Source organism: Balaenoptera acutorostrata, chromosome 6 (assembly GCF_949987535.1).
Source record: "Balaenoptera acutorostrata chromosome 6, mBalAcu1.1, whole genome shotgun sequence".
Taxonomy (NCBI): Eukaryota; Metazoa; Chordata; class Mammalia; order Artiodactyla; family Balaenopteridae; genus Balaenoptera; species Balaenoptera acutorostrata.
This window is the reverse complement of record NC_080069.1, coordinates 32,286,918-32,294,069: the sequence shown is the minus strand read 5'-3', so window position 1 is coordinate 32,294,069 and position 7,152 is coordinate 32,286,918.

Genomic DNA, 7,152 nt, shown 5'->3' with positions numbered 1-7,152 from the left:
TCTTGGTTGTAGGTTCTTCCCTTTCATCACTTTAAGTATATCATGCCACTCCCTTCTGGCTTGTAGAGTTTCTGCTGAGAAATCAGCTGTTAACCTTATGGGAGTTCCCTTGTATGTTATTTGTCGTTTTTCCCTTGCTGCTTTCAATAATTTTTCTTTGTCTTTAATTTTTGCCACTTTGATGACTATGTGTCTCGGCGTGTTTCTCCTTGGGTTTATCCTGTATGGGAATCTCTGCACTTCCTGGACTTGGGTGGCTATTTCCTTTCCCATGTTAGGGAAGTTTTCTACTATAATCTCTTCAAATATTTTCTCTGGTCCTTTCTCTCTCTCTTCTCCTCCTGGGACCCCTATAATGCGAATGTTGTTGCGTTTAATGTTGTCCCAGAGGACTCTTAGGCTGTCTTCATTTCTTTTCATTCTTTTTTCTTTATCTTGTTCCGCAGCAGTGAATTCCACCATTCTGTCTTCCAGGTCACTTATCCGTTCTTCTGCCTCAGTTATTCTGCTATTGATTCCTTCTAGTGTAGTTTTCATTTCAGTTATTGTATTGGTCATCTCTGTTTGTTTGTTCTTTAATTCTTCTAGGTCTTTGTTAATCATTTCTTGCATCTTCTCAATCTTTGCCTCCATTCTTATTCCGAGGTCCTGGATCATCTTCACTATCATTATTCTGAATTCTTTTTCTGGAAGGTTGCCTATCTCCACTTCATTTAGTTGTTTTTCTGGGGTTTTTTCTTGTTCCTTCATCTGGTACATAGCCCTCTGCCTTTTCATCTTGTCTATCTTTCTGTAACTGGTTTTTGGTCCACAGGCTGCAGGATTGTAGTTTTTCTTGCTTCTGCTGTCTGCCCTCTGGTGGTTGAGCCCCAATTCCTCTCTCTTTAAACATAAAGTGATTGGACTTAAAGCAGTGCTTAAAGTTTACTGGTACTATAATCCTTGTTCAAAATTGCTCTGTGGCATAAGCCACAATGCAGTGAATTGTTGACACCTCCAAATCCCAGGGAGGCCCCTGAGTGCTCTCTCAGGAGGAAATTGAGGTCAGGTGTATCTGACGGCCTGCGTGCTTTCTGTGCTCCTGGTGATATGTGGGGGCTTTCAGGCGAGTGCAGTGGGTAGACTCATGGACTCTTAGTCTTGGCTGGGGGAGACAGCACTGTCGGGTTTATGTTTCCACATTTGCCTCCTTTTGTGTTGCCTTTCTCCCAGGTGCATTTAGCCTGATGAGAGGGAAGGAGGAGATGTCGGTAGCTGGGCAGGTGGTTCTCCAGGAGCAAATGTCAGGGACGGTTGTGTGGGCAAGATCCCTAGGCCCCGTCCTGGCAATCTTGCTGTGCACTGAGCAGTCCAGATGAATCGGGTCCTTGACCAGAAGTCCATGAAACTTTTGGCAATCTGGGCAAAATTTGGGATCTGAGGGTGGGCTCAGAAATTTCAGCAAGGATTTGGCGGTATCTTACCCTCGGGCTGTTTAAGAGCCCCTGGTTTTGAATGGCATGAAGCACCAGAGAGCCTTTGATCACATTCTATACAGCTGTCCTGTGTGTGGCCCTCCAGCAGCAAACCTTCTCTGCTGTGACCTCAGGGCAGGCCCCATCCGCCCGCCCCGAGGCTCCTGCCCTGTGAAACACGAGGGTGTAACGCAGGCTGCTTGTCAGTGCTTGGCTCCTGGCTTGCCTGACGCAAAGTGTGGAGCATCTGTTCACCTTGTGCTGGTGCCCTTCCCAGAATCAATGGGCTCACAGCCCAGACATTTATGCTGAGTCTGGGGGCAGCTGTGCCCTGAGAAGCCATGTCTTGTCACTTGGCCCAGGGAGCACCTCCTCAACGGACCACACTTATCATATGGGCCTCCTGCTCTTGTGCCCTCTTGTTTTGTTCTGAGGCAGGTGGTTGTGATGGCCAGTACTGTGGGGTCTTGTGATCTCAGAGCAGACACTGGAGGCTGACTGACCCCACAGAGGTGGACAAGGACGTGGGCTCAGGCGATGGGTCCTTTCTTGGGTTTCTGCCTCTCCTCCCTGACTCCTGACCCTTGCTCTCAAAAGCTCACCTTTCTGTTGTAGTTGCCTCACCAGGGGGCAGTGACGGGCTTTGCCCTGCTGAACTATACCCTCGGGGTAGGTGGCCACAGCCTGGCTTGTCACACACTGGGGAAATCCTACACTGGGGAAGTCAGGATTGTGCCTTGCTGGGCTTGGAACCCAGGTAGAAAGGTAGATGGTGTGGGGCTGAGGGACTGATGCCCCAGCCCCAGGGCAGGTGACTTCTCCTGGGAGAGGCTGCCCATGGCCCCCTTTGGCCCCTCGACCCTGCAGAGGTGCTGATACACGCCCCCTGCAGGCCACAGCCTCTGTGCAGAGGATCTGCCCCAGTATCACATGAGAAGCCGGGCCCAGGAGCCTCGCTCTCTCTGAGAGCAGCTGCTCATCCCACACTGAGGGGCGTCTTCTCGGACACAGGGCACATAGCTGACCTGCAACTGACATATGGACTCTTCCCTGGGCTTTACCCCTGAATTTACCTCCATTCTTGTCTCCTGTCTCATGGCCCCTGCCTTTTCCCCCAGACACCGGAGATCTCCAGGCTTGGGTGCAGTATGGCATGTTGTCAAGCTCAGTGGTGTCCACCTCACCAGCCCACTGGAATCAAGCCCCAGGGAGCCTTTGAGAGAGCAAGACCAAGGACTTTAAGAAGACTACGGTTAATGTTAAGGAGCATAGATTGTAAGATGAGGAATTTCACTAGTGTTTTTCAATCCGTAAGAAGAAGGAAATAGAAATTGCAGAATTGAAACTTGCACAGACATCAAGAAATAATAGTTTACAGGCCTCAAGAAATAATAGTTTAACAAATGCCCCATTCACAGAATCAAGGAACTGAGCACCATCCACAGGGTGTGCAAAGGAGGTGCCTGATCCCAGGAGCAGCATGGCCACGGCTCAGCTGAGAGCGAGGCATGTGCTGGGCAAGTTTTGTATGTAATGTTCACCAAAGGGAACCTTGGCCAGTGATACCAGGGAAAGGCTATCATGGTGAAGGCCCACTCATCTCCACCACCCTCAACTTGAATCAAAGTATTGGCTGAAGAAACAGACTTGACAGAGACTTTGGCCACCTGGCCTGGGTTCTCCCTACAAAAGGTCAAGTTCCTCCAGGAACAGGGCAAGGAGTCACAGTTGTCCAAATCACAGACGGCATATCTTAACGGTACAGCTATTACAAATTTGCACCTTTGTTTGAAGGGAATTGTTAAGTGGTGGGTAGGGAGTGATGTGTTCCAGGGAGCATTTGGGCCCTCTGGCTTGCAGGTGACCCTCTTATCAGACAGGGCAATTCTGCCAATAACTCATCACTGCCTTCATTCCTCAGGTGGTAGGGATACAAAGGGATTAAAAGGGGTGCGGGCAGAGGACAGCCCTCACTGACAGCACAGAGCCATCACCTACTGTCTCCGCAACTCCTCTGCCCATATAGCCACCGAGGGTGCCAGCTGCTTGCTTTCACAGCAGCTGTTGATAGCACACCATCATCCGAGGAGTTCTTGAGCACCAACTTTGCACTACTCAGCAGCATAATGGAGAAATCAAGGATGGTCCATGGAAATAGCTAAGGGTCTTGTTTTAGGGCAAACGAGCTTATTCTGCAATATGTGCTTCTTAGTTAATTGGGGTTCGAATGTCCTTTCTTGTATGAAATGATGTTGATAATGTTTGAAAAATAAAAGGTTGGCCACCCCATGAGAAACTATGCTTTTATCTGAGTGGAGTTGGGGAGCAAGAGGGAGTAATGAAAATTTTGGTTGTTGAAGTAGTGACAGGGCAGGGCTAACTTGTTCAAGATTGCCTCCCTGCAGGAGGAAGGCCGGCCTTCCTCAAGACTTCATGGACACTACCCATAGCCAGGGCTTACGGCTGTCATAGCTGGTGACTCAGCCATGGGCCTACTGAGCAATACAGCTGCAACCGCAGCTTGGCTCAGCCCTGACCAGCAGGAGAGAGGCTGGGCCTCCCTCAGCCTGACTGCTCGTTCCATGGAGAGGGACTGGACCTGGGTCCTGTGTGTCCCAGTGCTGGTCCTAGTTCCTGCCCACACGGGACCTGGGCTTCCCTGATTCTGCAATATAAACACCAGAGCCCAAAGTTTGGGTCCCTCTCCTGGACCCTGGATCCCTACTGGATCCCTGTGTGCTGGCCCAGAACAAAGTGTGCAGTGGGGACCCACAAACTCCCCACTATTCCTGTGACCGTGTACTGCCCCTGATAAACATGGCTCCAGCAGCCAGGGTTACATATTTTTAGGGAACTCTCTTATGGTTACAAGTGCAAAAGACTGAGAACTACTATGTAAAACTAATATTTGAAAACTTCACTCCAGTGATATTTGAAGAACCTCTATAAAATAACTAAACAAACATAATTGCATTTTATTCCACTGTGTCCAAAGTCTAAGCTTTAAATTGTATAAAAATGAGAACGAGGGCTTCCCTGGTGGCGCAGTGCTTAAGAATCCACCTGCCAATGCAGGGGACACGGGTTCGAGCCCTGGTCCGGGAAGATCCCACATGCCGCGGAGCAACTAAGCCCGTGCGCCACAACTACTGAGCCTGCGCTCTAGAGCCCGCGAGCCACAACTACTGAAGCCCATGTGCCACAACTACTGAAGACCGCGTGCCTAGAGCCTGTGCTCTGCAACAAGAGAAGCCACCACAATGAGAAGCCTGAGCCCCACAACAAAGAGTAGCCCCCGCTCACTGCAACTAGAGAAAGCCCGCGTGCAGCAGCGAAGACCCAATGCAGCCAAAAATTAAATAAATGAATAAATAAATAAATAAATAAATAAAAAAAATGAGAACGAGAAGTAGAATGCCTCCAAACATTTGGAAATTAAGATGCACACTTCTAAATAATCCATGGTTAAAGAGGAATTTCAAGGAAAATCTTTAAGATAAATAGAACTGAGTGAAAATGAAAATACAACACATAAAATGTGGAAGGATCCAGATAAAACATTATTAAGAGGGAAACGAATGGCACTAAATGCTTATAATAGAAAAGAGGGAAGGTCTCAGATCAATAATCTAAGCTTTCACACACGGAAACGGGAAAAAAATTGCACAATAAAATCAACACATGAAGAAGGAAGCAAATAACAATACACTCTGACCAACTGGAGTCTATTCTCGGAACACAAGCTTGGTTTACTATTCAAAAATCATCAGCGTAATTTGCCATATTAATAGATTGAAGAAGAAACTCTACATGGCCACATCAATTAATGAAGAAAAAGCATTTGATGAACTTCAACACACATTCATGTCAGAAACTCTCAGGAATAGAAGGGCTCTACTTCAACCCAGTAAAGAATATCTACAAAAAACCGACAGTGAACATCATACTTAATGGTGAGAGAATGAATGTTTTCCTCCTAAATTCAAAAGAAGGCCAGAATGTCCTCTTTCATCTCTCCTTTTCAACTTAGTACTGTAGGTATTAGCCAGTGCAGCATGGCAAGAAAAAGAAAGAAAGACACACAGATTAGAAAGGAAGAAATATTACTGTCCATACTCATGGATAGCATGACTGTCTGCATAGAAAATCCCAAGAAATCTCTAAGAAGCAATTAATAAGTGGCAATTACTTTAACAAAGTCTCAGGATACAAGATCAACACAAAAACATTAGTCATATTTCCAAATATTAACAATGAACAACTGGAAACCAAAACTAAAAACACAATGCCGGGGCTTCCCTGGTGGAGCAGTGGTTGAGAATCTGCCTGCCAATGCAGGGGACACGGGTTTGAGCCCTGGTCTGGGAAGATCCCACATGCCGTGGAGTGACTAGGCCCGTGAGCCACAACTACTGAGCCTGTGCGTCTGGAGCCTGTGCTCTGCAACAAGAGAGGCCGCGGCAGTGAGAGGCACGCGCACCGCGATGAAGAGTGGCCCCCACTCGCCACAACTAGAGAAAGCCCTCGCACAGAAACGAAGACCCAACACAGACAAAAAGAAAAAAAGAAAAATTAAAAAAAAAAACAACAACACAATGCCATACACAATGCTTCCAAAACATGAAATATTTGATTATAAATATTTTAATAGAGGATCTGTATGATACAACAAACAAGACCTAAATCAATGGAGAGACATATCGCATTCATGGATTGGAAGACTCAACATAATAAAAGGTCAACTTCCAACAGAATTTTTTTGTCAACATGGACAAGCTTATTCTAAAATGTATGAACAAAAGGTAAAGGCAAAGGAACCAGAATAAGTAAAACAATTTTGAGAAAGCAGAATATAGTTAGAGGATATTAAGACCTACTGTAAAGCTATAAGTAAGACAGTGTGGTATTGGTGGAAGGATAGATACATGGTTCAATGAATAGGATAGAGAATACAGAAATAGACACATGCCAATACAACAAACTGGTTTTTTTTTTTACATAAGTTAAAAAGCGATATAAAAAGCAAAATCTCTAGTCCTTATAATAACCCGAAAAGGAACACAAATCTGTTAAATGACTAAGCAAGACCATACAGTTAGTGGCAGCACCAGAATCAGAACACAGGTCTACCAACTCTTGCTATGACTGAGCCTCTTCCTCTACATCTCCTAAATGTCACTCTGAGTTGAAGAGGGGAAAGAAATAGGAGACCACCGTGATGCCACATCCCTGTGCTTTAACCAGTATGTTTCCTTTATATACTGGACCATCTAGTTCAGATTTTATTTGAAGCAAGTTTTGGCTTGCTTCAGTATGTATTTCATTTTCTATTTATTACCCTCTTTCATTCATGGCAGACAGGCTCTAGAGGTCCTGAGAATGTCTGAAACAAAGAATGCTATAAAACACTTTAGTAACTCTCGAAAATGCTAAGTGGACCCTGAATCAAAACTTCAAGTTTCAGAGAACTTACAGCCACTAACGATCTGCAAAACAAACAAATAAACAAACAACCCCACACCCTAGCAACTCTCAACCTTGGATCAAACAACAATATGTTGGAAGAGGTATTACTGAAAAGAGCTTGAAAGGGCAGCCTAAAAGGCAGAGGGTACAGAACATGGGCCATGTCCCTGTAAAGGGGACATGGTTCATAATATTGTGAATCAAGGGGCTGGTTCACAATACTGGTTATGAT